This window comes from Borostomias antarcticus, assembly GCF_949987555.1.
Source record: "Borostomias antarcticus genome assembly, chromosome: 16".
Taxonomy (NCBI): Eukaryota; Metazoa; Chordata; class Actinopteri; order Stomiiformes; family Stomiidae; genus Borostomias; species Borostomias antarcticus.
Genome location: NC_140249.1, coordinates 4,950,120 through 4,969,686, shown reverse-complemented (window position 1 = coordinate 4,969,686; position 19,567 = coordinate 4,950,120).

Genomic DNA, 19,567 nt, shown 5'->3' with positions numbered 1-19,567 from the left:
CGATCACCCGAGGCCCACTGGAAGCGGGGACCAGAGCTGTCTCTTGATCGGAGGCTCTTTCGCGAGAAGTTGGAAGGAGTCTATCGAGGAGCGACCACTTCCACTTTGGACTCTCTGGTGAAGAGGCAAGCTGGCAGAGCGCCATCTGACACAGCTCCACCTGTCAAACCACCTCTCTCCGTGACCAGGACCAGTAGAGGAGACAGCCCCGCTAGCCACCTATCCACCCCCATGGCGTCTAGTGGTCTGGCGGTAAAGGCACAGTCCGAACTGAATATTCCACGATCGCCTGAGGCCCACTGGAAGCGGGGACCAGAGCTGTCTCTTGATCGCAGGCTCTTTCGCGAGAAGTTGGAAGGAGTCTATCGAGGAGCGACCACTTCCACCTCTGAGTCTCTGGTGAAGAGACAAGCTGGCACAGCTCCACCTGTCAAACCAACACTCTTAATGACCAGGACCAGTAGAGGAGACAGCCCCGCTAACCACCTATCCACCCCCATGGCGTCTAGGGATTCCATATGACAAACAAAGTCATCTAGACCATCTACCCATCATCTACATCACCTGTTATCTACCCCAGTAGCCTCCACATTAGGTTTGTTCAGTGTGAGGTTATTATGTCTTGTGTTTGTTTGTACTGATTTCATTTGAGAATAAAGTCTCTGAACATTATTTGCCTGTGTTTGGGTCTTATCTCCATTGTATCCTGATACACGATAATCAGAGCCCCTCCCACTGCTGTTCTCAGTGAGCTGTGTGGACTGAGAGAATTTGTGCAATAAAATGTGTAATAAAAATCAAATTAAAGCCGCAAGCAGCAATGAGACAAAGTCCTATGTTTACACCCCCTTAAGACTGACAGGGTGAGACTGACCAGACAGAGTGGGTAAATCCAGCAAGACCAGCTAATGACCAGCCAAGGTTTGTAGCTGGCCTGTATTGAGGTCATTGTGTCATACATTTACCATGGGCACAATTTTATATACCATACAGCCGTAGATTGACAGACATGGGTTTGATTGATTGATTGATTGATTGATTTACTTTATTTGGTGATTCACACCGTGCACACAAACTAAATACGTACAGAAATTGTTAAAAATCGAGGATAAAAAAAACAATAAAGCCCTAAAGCTTATATCCATTGTGGTCGTCTGGGTTAAACATAACACTTAACACAAGATACATCACAAATGAATATGAATAAATAGCTCAATAATTAAACTGAACGCATCAACAGGACAGCGAACTAAGACAATACAAACAACATAGAAAGTAACAGGTGGCAGGGCCGTTCATTTCTAATCTTAGAGGTAAGTAATAAAAAAAGACATGTTATTTTGCAGCCAAGTCTTTAAGACCCTTTTGAATGTGGTGAGTGAAACATTCAGATTCATGGCTAATTTATTCCACTGAACTGCTGCACTGTACAGAAATGTGTTCCCATCAGGAGTAGACTGAACGTCAGGGGGGTGACTGACAGAAAGAGGGGTAGACTGACAGATAGGGGCATAGATTGACAGGGTGTAGACTGACAGACAGGGTCAAACAGACAGATCGTGGTGGAAGGTGGGGAGGGCAAAGCCTGGGGCCACACCCTTCCAGCCAGAAGGACGAATCAGGAGACGCCTTCAACCCTGAGGGGATGAAGTGTTTCTGTCTCCTTCATCTCTCTCAGTCTTTCTCTGTTCGTCTATCTCTCCCCATCTATTGCTTTCTCTATTATATCTATGTATCACTCCTTCTCTCCTCTCCTCCTGTAGTTGTTTATAACATCTTCCTTGCCTTCTCCCCTTTGCCCCTCCTCTTCTCCACCTTTTGTTATTTGCGGTAGTACATTAACGGAACTGCTCAGCGAGTTTGACATTACCACTATTTACCACTAGATGTCGCACTTTTGCACTGAATACAACCAACACGACTGATTCTAGAACCTATGTCACATCAAGTGACGTCTGAAAAGCGACCAGCTGCCTGGGCCACTTAGCTCCTAACCCCCACAGCAACCCCCAGCTCTGCCCAGGAGACCCTCCCCCACTCTGGCCTGGTGTGGCAAGACGCTCTGCTTGTTGCCATTCTGGGGAGGCTCTCCTGGTTCTCCTAGCCTCCCACTCTGTCTAGACACTAATGTAGATCTGACTGCATGCGATAGGTCTAAGCAATATGGCAGGCGATTCCACCCTTGCCTGTTAGAGGGCAAGGTGGAGATGAAACCATCTTGCTTAGGCCCATCGTCATCTCAGATCTAGTGTCTAGGGGGGGTTGGAAGTAGGGGCTGGTGTAGGCCACAGGATATTTGTCCCTTCTCTCTCTGCTCCTGAGACTCTCACACCTACAAAACCGAAAGCACAACTACACCTTTCTCTAATGTAACCTTTAAAGACATTCAGTAAGGATGAGGGTTTGTCCGAAGAGTTGCTTCCACAATGGTGAGGTTAGGAGCTCAGTCGTTACAACCCTGTGTATGATCCACCACCACCACCACCAGCTACAAATGAATGTCCACTATGGCTAAGCTAGGTGGTGTTTGATAAATTAATATGTGAATGGGAGAATTCCCCATGAATGTGATTGGCACTTTAATACTATTATCTTTTTAAACAAACCCCTTATATATATTGGGTGTACTAGTGGAAAGAGAAGGAGAGAGGGGACAGGAAGATTTAAGATCAAACATTTTCCTTCAGGGCTATTCTATTCCACTTGGGATACTTGAACATTTAGAAACAAAACAAGCAATCTTTTTATTTTAGTCTCGATGTCGGAGGGTGTCAGTGCTGCAACAGTGGCATTCTCCATCATTGTTTTAACTTGACCAATGAACATATATTGACTAGGAGGAAGACGAGGAGATTGGGTTGGGTTGCACATGCCTTTTGAGCAGGAAAGCAAACAAAATCACACCCATCACATCACATCTTACCTGACTGGCCGCTCCTATCAGGTGACATGGAGAGGTTTGATGTCGGAACCATGTAGTCTGACTACGGGGGTTCCACAAGGGTCTGTCCTGGGTCCTCCCCCTCCCCCCCCTCTACACTACTTCTCTGGGTATATTACACTCACAGTCATCCATGATTGGATGGAATAAGTACAGTAGATGCGGGTCAATTTGATAGACTGCTAGACTACAGATAATAAATTGCCAGGTTGAGAACCTTATGTCTGGTTTTGTACCTATAGGAACTGGAATGAGGAATTGATTAGTGCTGAAAAGATATTGTAAGAACAAGCAATAACAAGAATTCCAATGTAGAGTACCTGTACCTGGTTTTATATGGCGAATAAAAGGTTATATTCTTGTACCTGTCCTGGGAGAACTGATGTGTCACAACCGCCCCCTCTACTGGCAATATACCTCAAATGCATGATGGCATGTAGTCATGAAATTAGTTACATTAAGCCGGATGGTATTTATTTACGCACAGCACAAACCTGACTATTCAATCCACAATGCATTCACTCACTCCCTCTCTCGCAGTTCTGCGGCTGGGGGTGTGGCCTCTCAGGTGGGAGGTAGTTGTGTGTGTGCAGGATCCTCATAGCGATGACGCGCATGGCCAGCTGGAAGCCCAGGGCCACCTCCGCAAACTGGGGGGCGGGGGGGCACTTTAATAGGCCACACGGTGACATCTTATAGCTTATCTCTCACCGGATCATGGGCTATGCACTCGGGTGCTCGGGGTCAGGAGCGCAGTGGAGCGCTTAGTCTCGAGCTCGTTTCAAATATTTAATATAATATGTAATATATAATATGAATGATTCATAGAGATCGATTATCCTCATTTAATATGGCATGGGTGGGGGGGGGGTCACTGCTGTTGAGTGATATATTACATGTTTTGGGGATAACCCTCACGCTTAGAGAGTGGCTATTTATATTTGTCACATATGTATAGGCTACCATAGGTCACGTTGCCTTAATGTTCGCGAAACGATCGTGATTGAGTCTGTTAATTGTAATAAGCTAAAAGAAAATAGCTCAAATCTATTTAAACCTAGCCATACATTTATTGTAATTAGCCGCTTGGACTAGCCACAGCTGTCCTATCCGGTCTTTGACATCACGGGTGTTCGCATTATGACGTAGAAATTACACGTACAACGGCAGGTTGTCAGATGTAACAAGTGGGCATAAGCGTCAGTGCTGTGATTTTCTGCGACAGATTAACATGTTGATGAAGATGTGGATCTTACAAAATGTAGGTTAGTGCAAGTAATGATGTTTTTTAGAACCCAAGAGAGGGTCGATGATCGTCAGGCGACGCTCCTGAATGAGCCAAATAGGCTGTCCCAGGATCTTCATGTGACACTCATCTGCGGGACAGTTGTGATTGCTCTCTCTCTGGTCCTCATCATATCTTGGCTATTATGGCAATTGAGAATTCTTAAAGGAAACACCAAGGTTGGTAATCAACGTTTCATTGTACTTTAATAATTCACAATTCAACGATTAATGAAGCTGCTCTGTCTTTGTGAAGCCTTAATGACCTCAACATCCGTCTGGTATTTCCTTTATACAGGATGAAAACTATGAAGACATTGATTGGTAAGTTTATAATGCATTTTTCAGTGTATCCATAACAGTGTGTGTGTGTGTGTGTTTGTGTGAGGTGTGTTTGTGTGTAATGTGTGGCATGATTATGAGGGTCCGTGTAGGACTTAAATATTGAGACACTCTTACATTCACTGTACATACATACTACTGAGACATTCACATACTATTGAAACACTCACACATACATACACACTACTGAGACACTCACACATATACATACATACATACATACATACATACATACATACATACATACATACACTACTGAGACACTCTCACATACACACTACACTCTAAACCCGGATTTGATTTTAATTAACCTTTTGAGTGGTCATTACTTATTTTTTCATGTTTTGTAAAAAAAAGTTCTCATTACTAAATCAAGTTAGTTGTTTGTAATAGTCAGCTGAAATATGCAGTGCAATGGTCATGTTAAGCAGAGATAACTTAGTATGTTAAGTTTCTGTAAGGGGCGGGAGGGGCAAGAGCACGAGCCCTGAAGAGTCACTCTCCACCTGCTTCTGCTGCGCTAGAAAGCTGTGGCCTTTTGAACGACGACATTAGCTTACTTTTACACCAAATGGAATGGTGAGTGTGTAAATACATACATATCTTTCTGGGGAAATTGATTAGAAAAAAGGCCGCTCCGATGACAACAAGTAACGTTAGCTTATGCTATGTTATAAGGTTACCGCGTCTTGTTGGATGATCTGAGCTTAAAGCAGTTGACATTAACTTGGCTAATAACCTAACTTGTCAAACAAAAGACCAGGTCATTAGTTGGTCATTAGAAGAGGTTGGTTAATGTTTTTCAGTGCTAAAGTTAGCTTAGTGTTGCTGGCATTAGTTTTCCCCTGTCGATTCAGTTTACTATAACATGTTGTTGCATGCCACCATGTGCATTAGCCAGGCTGGCATTAGCTAGCTAGCTAGCCAGCCACTAGCTAACCTCTGTTCAAATGGTAAATGTACAGATTCAAATGAGTGTCTGTTAAAGTTGCACGTGAGGGCTTTGTTGCATTTAAGCATAATTTAGCGAACATTTCAAAGGACCGGGTCATTAGTTGGTCATTAGAAGAGGCTAGCTAGCATTTTGCATTTTTAAAGTTAGCTATCTAAACACGTTAGCTAGACCCAACTGCCTCTTCTGTCTAGCACATGTTGCATGCATGGGCGTGTGACTAGCTAACGTTTTCATATAAATTCACGATGGTGTTTGTTTAAGTTGTAGCCTGACATTACATAAGTGATTTGTTGCATGCAATAGTAGTAACTTTCAAAAAGAAGTAACATTTTACAATGGAGTTAATTTTACTGAGTTGTTGAGCTAAAGCGTTTTTTATGTTCTGTTTTACAGGTTCTTGTGAAGATGGACCTGACTTTTGCATTGAGAAGAAAAGAGGTGGTGGAGTCTAGACCTGCCATAAGCAAGATGGCGGAATGCTGGCCTGCTCTTTTCACAGAAGATCAGGTATGTTGAAGAGAGAGATGATTCAAATGTTTTTCCTTATCCATTTATCGTTATCATTATTTGATGCCATTATTTGATGTCTGGATATCCTTTTGTCATCTTTTCTGAATTTAGGTGAGCGGGATATTGGTCAGTTGTAGTTGGTTGGGGATGGAACAAGGAGTCTAATTAATAGACTAAAGACATTTCAAATACAAAAAGTTCATTTTTTTTTTCAGCTCTCTTTAGTCTTTAAATGTAATACTGGATTGTGGATTCTGCCTTTTGTGTATTTTTCAGGTGTACATGGAGTTCAACAGGATTGCTGGCAAGAACCTCAAGCAGGAGTTCTACGAAGGCATCGATCAGCACAGTCCTCGTCTGGTCGAGATATTCCAGTCTAAGAGAGGGAAAGTTGGGAAGCTGTTGACAGAGCTTACACAACAGACCAGGGTTGGTCCACACTCCATACCCATTATGCACTTGCATTGTTTTTCACAGCTTATATAATGACAACGTCACAGAAAGTACTACTGTAAAAGTTGTGCAATACAATCAAAATTGTGGTTGGTTGTTCAGCTTTCTTAGAGACCATTCATTTTCTGTCATTCTAGCTATTTAACTTATGTGGTCATTTTACTCCCCAAAAGACTACAGGGCCAACTGATATCCGGACACTGGTGCTCAGAGGGCTTCCTCTTATCCTTGGTGAGGACACCACAGACTTCTACAAAGCTGGCTTTGTAAGTAACCTCTTATTTTCTCAGAGTATCTAAAAGGACCATGACGGCATAATCGTGAATTTTCAACATTGATAGTTTCGGTCTTTGATAAACCCTGTGTGCAAACTCTGAGCATAGTCACACAGAATAAGGATGTTGCTCCACTTATCACTCATATAATCTGTCTAACTAGTTCATTTCTGTGTGATTTGTCTGACTGTCCCATGACTAGGCTATATTGCTTGATAGTTATTTAATGAGAAATCTCATAATTTTGCCCTCATGAAGGACTCTGATGATGATGACTCATACCGCCACATGGATTGGAATCCTCCTCGTTGAGCGTGAAGGTGCTGCACTCTCATCCCTGCATCTCAGTCCAGCCTCGGTAAAGATCATCATTGAGGGAGCAGTTGTGGTGGACAACATCGAAGACCTGCCGAAAGCTATGTGCCTTCTGTTTGGACTTGCATACGCACTGCATCTCATCTACCCCAAGTTGATGAAGCTCACATTCCAGTTCATCCAACAGGTACTCCTCACGCTGGGCCACAGCGAACTAAAACCTAAGTTACAAACATTGAAAAACCAGCTTGCAATGTAAAGAAATGCTGTCAAGTCTACTGTAAGAAGCCATGGCTGCTTTTGTTTTGTTTTTCCAGCGGCGCGCCGTGCAACCGCAGTCAGTTTGATTATAGATAAGTACATGTATATATGAAGTGGTCAGGTCACAAAGATTGTGAAAGAGAATGTAGATGTAGAGTACAGTACGTAAAGAGATTGGCCGCAATTACAGTTTGATTATAGATAAGTACACGTATGAAGTGGTCAGGTCACAAAGATGTAGAGTACAGAAATGTAGATGTAGAGTTAGTACAGTAAAGAGATACACTTTGTATGTTCACACACAGTTCACACAAACACACACGCATACACACATACGTTTTTAGAGGCTTGCCAGTTTTAATGAAGCTCTGTATGTGTCATTCACATCTGTTGTCTGGAAAAGTTTTAGATTGTTGCAATCCTTTGCAGATTTGATTTAATTGCAGAATGCATTTAATAGCAGTGGAATAGAAGTGTATGTTCACACACACAGTTCACACACGCATCCTCACACAAACACAGACACACACATTTTCGAGGCTTGCCAGTTTTCATGCAGCTGTGTCATTTGTGTCATGTGTGGCAAAGTTTTAGATGGTTGCAATGTCAAATTCAAATTGTCAAATAAAATATATTGTGTAACATTTAAATGGATTGTTTGATTTGTTATTTTTATTAAAGCATAATGTATTTCAGGCAATCTTCAAAATCAAAAAAGTATAATTAAATTAGAAGAAAATACATTAATTATATTAACAAATGACTTTAAGTAATGATAAATAAGTTTATGTAGTATGTTTAACTTAAAGTAGTTAGTTTATTAAACTTAAACTCACATGATATGTCAACAGCATCCAATTAAGGTTATATGTTAATACAACTTAACCTGTTTAGTTTTGCCTTGTGTAAAAACTAAAGTGGTTTAAGGCAACGGGTTTCCACGCAATTTTCTAGTAATGTCAACTAATTCGGGCTAAGAGTGTACTCACACACATTTTTCAGTTATGTTTTTATTTTTTATTTAACCTTAATTTAACCAGGCAAGCATTTAAGAACAAGTTCTTATTTAGAAAGGCGGCCTGGCAAGTGTATGTGTATGTATGCTCTTACATGTGAGAGTGGGAGTGTTTCACATGCATTTGTACAAATAATCTCAGTAGAGTGTGTAAGTAATTTCACTTGCAACGGAAGGTACAAGTAGCCTAGGTCTACTTCAGTACTAGAACTAGGCCTACTCAACTGGGCCTACTTCAGTGCTAGAACTAGGCCTACTTCAGTACTAAAACTAGGCTTACTTCAGTACTAGAACTAGGCCTACTCAACTAGGCCTACTTCAGTTTTAGAACAAGGCCTACTTCAGTACTAGAACAAGGCCTACTTCAGTAATAGAACTAGGCCTCCTTCAGTACTAGAGCTAGGCCTTCTTCAGTACTGGAATTAAACCTCCTTCAGAGCTAGAACTAGGCCTACTTCAGTACTAGAACTAGGCCTCCCCCAGTCCTATAACTAGGCCTCATTCAGTCCTAGAACTAGGCCTGCTCTAGTACTAGAATGAAACCTCCTTCAGTGTATTATTTCAGGCGGAAAGGCTAACATGGAGATTTCAGACGGCCTTATCAGAAAGTTGTTTAAACGTTAACTATTTCAAATGTATTTTTGTGAAACGGTATGAAGGTATAGCTTCTATGTTGTTACATTTGCAGGCCTTATTCGTAATTGGCAATTGCAATGAAGATGACATTGTCGATTTTATTATTTTTTATCGTGGCCTAGTTCTAGCACTGAAATAAGCCTTGTTCTAATACTGAAGTAGGCTTAGTTCTACTACTGAAGTAGGCCTAGATATAGTACTGAGGTAGGCCTAGTTCTAGAACTGCATTTCGATTATACATTTAAATGTATTGAAATCATCAAAAGTCATTTTAGTTTTTATTTTATTTTATCTCAAAAGTGCACAGCTGGACAGAGCCTCGACCCCGTGCAACAACTGTGGTCCGACGGACTGTGGAGGTGACATGCCGTCAGCCGGGTCTCAGATGAGTAGAGGACACAGCCGCACTAGCTACCTAACCACCCCCATGGTGTCCAGTGGTGTCGGTGTTGCGCTCTCTGCACACAAGGGCCAAAGTTCAAAGATACGATCTGAGCCTGATGTTTCACGATCACCCGAGGGCCACTGGAAGCGGGGTCTCCATCAGAGGAATTTTTGCGGGAAGTGGGAAGGAGTCTGTCAAGGGACGACCACTTCCAGTTCGGACTCTCTGATGAAGAGGGCAGCTCCACCTGACACAGCTCCATCTGACACAGGTCTACCTGACACAGCTCCATCTGTCAGACCACCATTCTCCATGACCAGGACCAATAAAGGAGACAGTCCCGCTAGCTGCCTAACCACCCACATGTTGTCCAGTGGTGTCGGTGTTGTGTTCTCTGCACACAAGGGCCAAAGTTCAGAGGGCCGATCTGAGCCGGACGTTTCACAATCACCCGAAGGCCACTGGAAGCGTGATCTGGTGGTGCGTCTCCATCGGAGGCATTTTCGCAAGAAGTGGGAAGAAGACTTTCAAGGATCGACCACTTCCACTTCGGACTCTATGATGAAGAGAGAAGCTGTCACAGCCTTGTCTGTCACAGTTCCATCTGGCACAGCTCCACCTGACACAGCTCCAACTGACACAGCTCCATCTTCATCTGTCAGACCACCATTCTCCATGACCAGGACCAGAACAGGAGACAGTCCCGCTAGCTATCTAACCACCCCCATGGTGTCCAGTGGTGTCGGTGTTGCGTTCTCTGCACACAAGGGCCAAAGTTCAAAGGGCCAATCTGAGCCGGACGTTTCACGATCACCCGAGGGCCACTTGAAGTGTGATCTGGCGGTGCGTGTCCAGTGGAGGCATTTTCGCGGGAAGTGGGAAAGAGTCTATCAAGGGACGACCACTTCCACCTCGGACTCTATGATGAAGAGGGCAGCTGTCACAGATCAACCTGTCACAGCTCCATCCGACACAGCTCCATCCGACAGAGCTCCATCTGTCAGACCACCACTCTCCATGACCAGGACCAGTAGAGGAGACAGCTCCACTAGCCACCTATCCACCCCAATGGCGTCTAGGGTTTTGGCGGTAAAGGCACAGTCCGAGCTGAACGTCCCACGATCACCCGAGGCCCACTGGAAGCGGGGACCAGAGCTGTCTCTTGATCGGAGGCTCTTTCGCGAGAAGTTGGAAGGAGTCTATCGAGGAGCGACCACTTCCACTTTGGACTCTCTGGTGAAGAGGCAAGCTGGCAGAGCGCCATCTGACACAGCTCCACCTGTCAAACCACCTCTCTCCGTGACCAGGACCAGTAGAGGAGACAGCCCCGCTAGCCACCTATCCACCCCCATGGCGTCTAGTGGTCTGGCGGTAAAGGCACAGTCCGAACTGAATATTCCACGATCGCCTGAGGCCCACTGGAAGCGGGGACCAGAGCTGTCTCTTGATCGCAGGCTCTTTCGCGAGAAGTTGGAAGGAGTCTATCGAGGAGCGACCACTTCCACCTCTGAGTCTCTGGTGAAGAGACAAGCTGGCACAGCTCCACCTGTCAAACCAACACTCTTAATGACCAGGACCAGTAGAGGAGACAGCCCCGCTAACCACCTATCCACCCCCATGGCGTCTAGGGATTCCATATGACAAACAAAGTAATCTAGACCATCTACCCATCATCTACATCACCTGTTATCTACCCCAGTAGCCTCCACATTAGGTTTGTTCAGTGTGAGGTTATTATGTCTTGTGTTTGTTTGTACTGATTTCATTTGAGAATAAAGTCTCTGAACATTATTTGCCTGTGTTTGGGTCTTATCTCCATTGTATCCTGATACACGATAATCAGAGCCCCTCCCACTGCTGTTCTCAGTGAGCTGTGTGGACTGAGAGAATTTGTGCAATAAAATGTGTAATAAAAATCAAATTAAAGCCGCAAGCAGCAATGAGACAAAGTCCTATGTTTACACCCCCTTAAGACTGACAGGGTGAGACTGACCAGACAGAGTGGGTAAATCCAGCAAGACCAGCTAATGACCAGCCAAGGTTTGTAGCTGGCCTGTATTGAGGTCATTGTGTCATACATTTACCATGGGCACAATTTTATATACCATACAGCCGTAGATTGACAGACATGGGTTTGATTGATTGATTGATTGATTGATTGATTTACTTTATTTGGTGATTCACACCGTGCACACAAACTAAATACGTACAGAAATTGTTAAAAATCGAGGATAAAAAAAACAATAAAGCCCTAAAGCTTATATCCATTGTGGTCGTCTGGGTTAAACATAACACTTAACACAAGATACATCACAAATGAATATGAATAAATAGCTCAATAATTAAACTGAACGCATCAACAGGACAGCGAACTAAGACAATACAAACAACATAGAAAGTAACAGGTGGCAGGGCCGTTCATTTCTAATCTTAGAGGTAAGTAATAAAAAAAGACATGTTATTTTGCAGCCAAGTCTTTAAGACCCTTTTGAATGTGGTGAGTGAAACATTCAGATTCATGGCTAATTTATTCCACTGAACTGCTGCACTGTACAGAAATGTGTTCCCATCAGGAGTAGACTGAACGTCAGGGGGGTGACTGACAGAAAGAGGGGTAGACTGACAGATAGGGGCATAGATTGACAGGGTGTAGACTGACAGACAGGGTCAAACAGACAGATCGTGGTGGAAGGTGGGGAGGGCAAAGCCTGGGGCCACACCCTTCCAGCCAGAAGGACGAATCAGGAGACGCCTTCAACCCTGAGGGGATGAAGTGTTTCTGTCTCCTTCATCTCTCTCAGTCTTTCTCTGTTCGTCTATCTCTCCCCATCTATTGCTTTCTCTATTATATCTATGTATCACTCCTTCTCTCCTCTCCTCCTGTAGTTGTTTATAACATCTTCCTTGCCTTCTCCCCTTTGCCCCTCCTCTTCTCCACCTTTTGTTATTTGCGGTAGTACATTAACGGAACTGCTCAGCGAGTTTGACATTACCACTATTTACCACTAGATGTCGCACTTTTGCACTGAATACAACCAACACGACTGATTCTAGAACCTATGTCACATCAAGTGACGTCTGAAAAGCGACCAGCTGCCTGGGCCACTTAGCTCCTAACCCCCACAGCAACCCCCAGCTCTGCCCAGGAGACCCTCCCCCACTCTGGCCTGGTGTGGCAAGACGCTCTGCTTGTTGCCATTCTGGGGAGGCTCTCCTGGTTCTCCTAGCCTCCCACTCTGTCTAGACACTAATGTAGATCTGACTGCATGCGATAGGTCTAAGCAATATGGCAGGCGATTCCACCCTTGCCTGTTAGAGGGCAAGGTGGAGATGAAACCATCTTGCTTAGGCCCATCGTCATCTCAGATCTAGTGTCTAGGGGGGGTTGGAAGTAGGGGCTGGTGTAGGCCACAGGATATTTGTCCCTTCTCTCTCTGCTCCTGAGACTCTCACACCTACAAAACCGAAAGCACAACTACACCTTTCTCTAATGTAACCTTTAAAGACATTCAGTAAGGATGAGGGTTTGTCCGAAGAGTTGCTTCCACAATGGTGAGGTTAGGAGCTCAGTCGTTACAACCCTGTGTATGATCCACCACCACCACCACCAGCTACAAATGAATGTCCACTATGGCTAAGCTAGGTGGTGTTTGATAAATTAATATGTGAATGGGAGAATTCCCCATGAATGTGATTGGCACTTTAATACTATTATCTTTTTAAACAAACCCCTTATATATATTGGGTGTACTAGTGGAAAGAGAAGGAGAGAGGGGACAGGAAGATTTAAGATCAAACATTTTCCTTCAGGGCTATTCTATTCCACTTGGGATACTTGAACATTTAGAAACAAAACAAGCAATCTTTTTATTTTAGTCTCGATGTCGGAGGGTGTCAGTGCTGCAACAGTGGCATTCTCCATCATTGTTTTAACTTGACCAATGAACATATATTGACTAGGAGGAAGACGAGGAGATTGGGTTGGGTTGCACATGCCTTTTGAGCAGGAAAGCAAACAAAATCACACCCATCACATCACATCTTACCTGACTGGCCGCTCCTATCAGGTGACATGGAGAGGTTTGATGTCGGAACCATGTAGTCTGACTACGGGGGTTCCACAAGGGTCTGTCCTGGGTCCTCCCCCTCCCCCCCCTCTACACTACTTCTCTGGGTATATTACACTCACAGTCATCCATGATTGGATGGAATAAGTACAGTAGATGCGGGTCAATTTGATAGACTGCTAGACTACAGATAATAAATTGCCAGGTTGAGAACCTTATGTCTGGTTTTGTACCTATAGGAACTGGAATGAGGAATTGATTAGTGCTGAAAAGATATTGTAAGAACAAGCAATAACAAGAATTCCAATGTAGAGTACCTGTACCTGGTTTTATATGGCGAATAAAAGGTTATATTCTTGTACCTGTCCTGGGAGAACTGATGTGTCACAACCGCCCCCTCTACTGGCAATATACCTCAAATGCATGATGGCATGTAGTCATGAAATTAGTTACATTAAGCCGGATGGTATTTATTTACGCACAGCACAAACCTGACTATTCAATCCACAATGCATTCACTCACTCCCTCTCTCGCAGTTCTGCGGCTGGGGGTGTGGCCTCTCAGGTGGGAGGTAGTTGTGTGTGTGCAGGATCCTCATAGCGATGACGCGCATGGCCAGCTGGAAGCCCAGGGCCACCTCCGCAAACTGGGGGGCGGGGGGGCACTTTAATAGGCCACACGGTGACATCTTATAGCTTATCTCTCACCGGATCATGGGCTATGCACTCGGGTGCTCGGGGTCAGGAGCGCAGTGGAGCGCTTAGTCTCGAGCTCGTTTCAAATATTTAATATAATATGTAATATATAATATGAATGATTCATAGAGATCGATTATCCTCATTTAATATGGCATGGGTGGGGGGGGGGTCACTGCTGTTGAGTGATATATTACATGTTTTGGGGATAACCCTCACGCTTAGAGAGTGGCTATTTATATTTGTCACATATGTATAGGCTACCATAGGTCACGTTGCCTTAATGTTCGCGAAACGATCGTGATTGAGTCTGTTAATTGTAATAAGCTAAAAGAAAATAGCTCAAATCTATTTAAACCTAGCCATACATTTATTGTAATTAGCCGCTTGGACTAGCCACAGCTGTCCTATCCGGTCTTTGACATCACGGGTGTTCGCATTATGACGTAGAAATTACACGTACAACGGCAGGTTGTCAGATGTAACAAGTGGGCATAAGCGTCAGTGCTGTGATTTTCTGCGACAGATTAACATGTTGATGAAGATGTGGATCTTACAAAATGTAGGTTAGTGCAAGTAATGATGTTTTTTAGAACCCAAGAGAGGGTCGATGATCGTCAGGCGACGCTCCTGAATGAGCCAAATAGGCTGTCCCAGGATCTTCATGTGACACTCATCTGCGGGACAGTTGTGATTGCTCTCTCTCTGGTCCTCATCATATCTTGGCTATTATGGCAATTGAGAATTCTTAAAGGAAACACCAAGGTTGGTAATCAACGTTTCATTGTACTTTAATAATTCACAATTCAACGATTAATGAAGCTGCTCTGTCTTTGTGAAGCCTTAATGACCTCAACATCCGTCTGGTATTTCCTTTATACAGGATGAAAACTATGAAGACATTGATTGGTAAGTTTATAATGCATTTTTCAGTGTATCCATAACAGTGTGTGTGTGTGTGTGTTTGTGTGAGGTGTGTTTGTGTGTAATGTGTGGCATGATTATGAGGGTCCGTGTAGGACTTAAATATTGAGACACTCTTACATTCACTGTACATACATACTACTGAGACATTCACATACTATTGAAACACTCACACATACATACACACTACTGAGACACTCACACATATACATACATACATACATACATACATACATACATACATACATACATACATACATACATACACTACTGAGACACTCTCACATACACACTACTCACACACATTTTTCAGTTATGTTTTTATTTTTTATTTAACCTTAATTTAACCAGGCAAGCATTTAAGAACAAGTTCTTATTTAGAAAGGCGGCCTGGCAAGTGTATGTGTATGTATGCTCTTACATGTGAGAGTGGGAGTGTTTCACATGCATTTGTACAAATAATCTCAGTAGAGTGTGTAAGTAATTTCACTTGCAACGGAAGGTACAAGTAGCCTAGGTCTACTTCAGTACTAGAACTAGGCCTACTCAACTGGGCCTACTTCAGTGCTAGAACTAGGCCTACTTCAGTACTAAAACTAGGCTTACTTCAGTACTAGAACTAGGCCTACTCAACTAGGCCTACTTCAGTTTTAGAACAAGGCCTACTTCAGTACTAGAACAAGGCCTACTTCAGTAATAGAACTAGGCCTCCTTCAGTACTAGAGCTAGGCCTTCTTCAGTACTAGAATTAAACCTCCTTCAGAGCTAGAACTAGGCCTACTTCAGTACTAGAACTAGGCCTCCCCCAGTCCTATAACTAGGCCTCATTCAGTCCTAGAACTAGGCCTGCTCTAGTACTAGAATGAAACCTCCTTCAGTGTATTATTTCAGGCGGAAAGGCTAACATGGAGATTTCAGACGGCCTTATCAGAAAGTTGTTTAAACGTTAACTATTTCAAATGTATTTTTGTGAAACGGTATGAAGGTATAGCTTCTATGTTGTTACATTTGCAGGCCTTATTCGTAATTGGCAATTGCAATGAAGATGACATTGTCGATTTTATTATTTTTTATCGTGGCCTAGTTCTAGCACTGAAATAAGCCTTGTTCTAATACTGAAGTAGGCTTAGTTCTACTACTGAAGTAGGCCTAGATATAGTACTGAGGTAGGCCTAGTTCTAGAACTGCATTTCGATTATACATTTAAATGTATTGAAATCATCAAAAGTCATTTTAGTTTTTATTTTATTTTATCTCAAAAGTGCACAGCTGGACAGAGCCTCGACCCCGTGCAACAACTGTGGTCCGACGGACTGTGGAGGTGACATGCCGTCAGCCGGGTCTCAGATGAGTAGAGGACACAGCCGCACTAGCTACCTAACCACCCCCATGGTGTCCAGTGGTGTCGGTGTTGCGCTCTCTGCACACAAGGGCCAAAGTTCAAAGATACGATCTGAGCCTGATGTTTCACGATCACCCGAGGGCCACTGGAAGCGGGGTCTCCATCAGAGGAATTTTTGCGGGAAGTGGGAAGGAGTCTGTCAAGGGACGACCACTTCCAGTTTGGACTCTCTGATGAAGAGGGCAGCTCCACCTGACACAGCTCCATCTGACACAGGTCTACCTGACACAGCTCCATCTGTCAGACCACCATTCTCCATGACCAGGACCAATAAAGGAGACAGTCCCGCTAGCTGCCTAACCACCCACATGTTGTCCAGTGGTGTCGGTGTTGTGTTCTCTGCACACAAGGGCCAAAGTTCAGAGGGCCGATCTGAGCCGGACGTTTCACAATCACCCGAAGGCCACTGGAAGCGTGATCTGGTGGTGCGTCTCCATCGGAGGCATTTTCGCAAGAAGTGGGAAGAAGACTTTCAAGGATCGACCACTTCCACTTCGGACTCTATGATGAAGAGAGAAGCTGTCACAGCCTTGTCTGTCACAGTTCCATCTGGCACAGCTCCACCTGACACAGCTCCAACTGACACAGCTCCATCTTCATCTGTCAGACCACCATTCTCCATGACCAGGACCAGAACAGGAGACAGTCCCGCTAGCTATCTAACCACCCCCATGGTGTCCAGTGGTGTCGGTGTTGCGTTCTCTGCACACAAGGGCCAAAGTTCAAAGGGCCAATCTGAGCCGGACGTTTCACGATCACCCGAGGGCCACTTGAAGTGTGATCTGGCGGTGCGTGTCCAGTGGAGGCATTTTCGCGGGAAGTGGGAAAGAGTCTATCAAGGGACGACCACTTCCACCTCGGACTCTATGATGAAGAGGGCAGCTGTCACAGATCAACCTGTCACAGCTCCATCCGACACAGCTCCATCCGACAGAGCTCCATCTGTCAGACCACCACTCTCCATGACCAGGACCAGTAGAGGAGACAGCTCCACTAGCCACCTATCCACCCCAATGGCGTCTAGGGTTTTGGCGGTAAAGGCACAGTCCGAGCTGAACGTCCCACGATCACCCGAGGCCCACTGGAAGCGGGGACCAGAGCTGTCTCTTGATCGGAGGCTCTTTCGCGAGAAGTTGGAAGGAGTCTATCGAGGAGCGACCACTTCCACTTTGGACTCTCTGGTGAAGAGGCAAGCTGGCAGAGCGCCATCTGACACAGCTCCACCTGTCAAACCACCTCTCTCCGTGACCAGGACCAGTAGAGGAGACAGCCCCGCTAGCCACCTATCCACCCCCATGGCGTCTAGTGGTCTGGCGGTAAAGGCACAGTCCGAACTGAATATTCCACGATCGCCTGAGGCCCACTGGAAGCGGGGACCAGAGCTGTCTCTTGATCGCAGGCTCTTTCGCGAGAAGTTGGAAGGAGTCTATCGAGGAGCGACCACTTCCACCTCTGAGTCTCTGGTGAAGAGACAAGCTGGCACAGCTCCACCTGTCAAACCAACACTCTTAATGACCAGGACCAGTAGAGGAGACAGCCCCGCTAACCACCTATCCACCCCCATGGCGTCTAGGGATTCCATATGACAAACAAAGTCATCTAGACCATCTACCCATCATCTACATCACCTGTTATCTACCCCAGTAGCCTCCACATTAGGTTTGTTCAGTGTGAGGTTATTATGTCTTGTGTTTGTTTGTACTGATTTCATTTGAGAATAAAGTCTCTGAACATTATTTGCCTGTGTTTGGGTCTTATCTCCATTGTATCCTGATACACGATAATCAGAGCCCCTCCCACTGCTGTTCTCAGTGAGCTGTGTGGACTGAGAGAATTTGTGCAATAAAATGTGTAATAAAAATCAAATTAAAGCCGCAAGCAGCAATGAGACAAAGTCCTATGTTTACACCCCCTTAAGACTGACAGGGTGAGACTGACCAGACAGAGTGGGTAAATCCAGCAAGACCAGCTAATGACCAGCCAAGGTTTGTAGCTGGCCTGTATTGAGGTCATTGTGTCATACATTTACCATGGGCACAATTTTATATACCATACAGCCGTAGATTGACAGACATGGGTTTGATTGATTGATTGATTGATTGATTTACTTTATTTGGTGATTCACACCGTGCACACAAACTAAATACGTACAGAAATTGTTAAAAATCGAGGATAAAAAAAACAATAAAGCCCTAAAGCTTATATCCATTGTGGTCGTCTGGGTTAAACATAACACTTAACACAAGATACATCACAAATGAATATGAATAAATAGCTCAATAATTAAACTGAACGCATCAACAGGACAGCGAACTAAGACAATACAAACAACATAGAAAGTAACAGGTGGCAGGGCCGTTCATTTCTAATCTTAGAGGTAAGTAATAAAAAAAGACATGTTATTTTGCAGCCAAGTCTTTAAGACCCTTTTGAATGTGGTGAGTGAAACATTCAGATTCATGGCTAATTTATTCCACTGAACTGCTGCACTGTACAGAAATGTGTTCCCATCAGGAGTAGACTGAACGTCAGGGGGGTGACTGACAGAAAGAGGGGTAGACTGACAGATAGGGGCATAGATTGACAGGGTGTAGACTGACAGACAGGGTCAAACAGACAGATCGTGGTGGAAGGTGGGGAGGGCAAAGCCTGGGGCCACACCCTTCCAGCCAGAAGGACGAATCAGGAGACGCCTTCAACCCTGAGGGGATGAAGTGTTTCTGTCTCCTTCATCTCTCTCAGTCTTTCTCTGTTCGTCTATCTCTCCCCATCTATTGCTTTCTCTATTATATCTATGTATCACTCCTTCTCTCCTCTCCTCCTGTAGTTGTTTATAACATCTTCCTTGCCTTCTCCCCTTTGCCCCTCCTCTTCTCCACCTTTTGTTATTTGCGGTAGTACATTAACGGAACTGCTCAGCGAGTTTGACATTACCACTATTTACCACTAGATGTCGCACTTTTGCACTGAATACAACCAACACGACTGATTCTAGAACCTATGTCACATCAAGTGACGTCTGAAAAGCGACCAGCTGCCTGGGCCACTTAGCTCCTGACCCCCACAGCAACCCCCAGCTCTGCCCAGGAGACCCTCCCCCACTCTG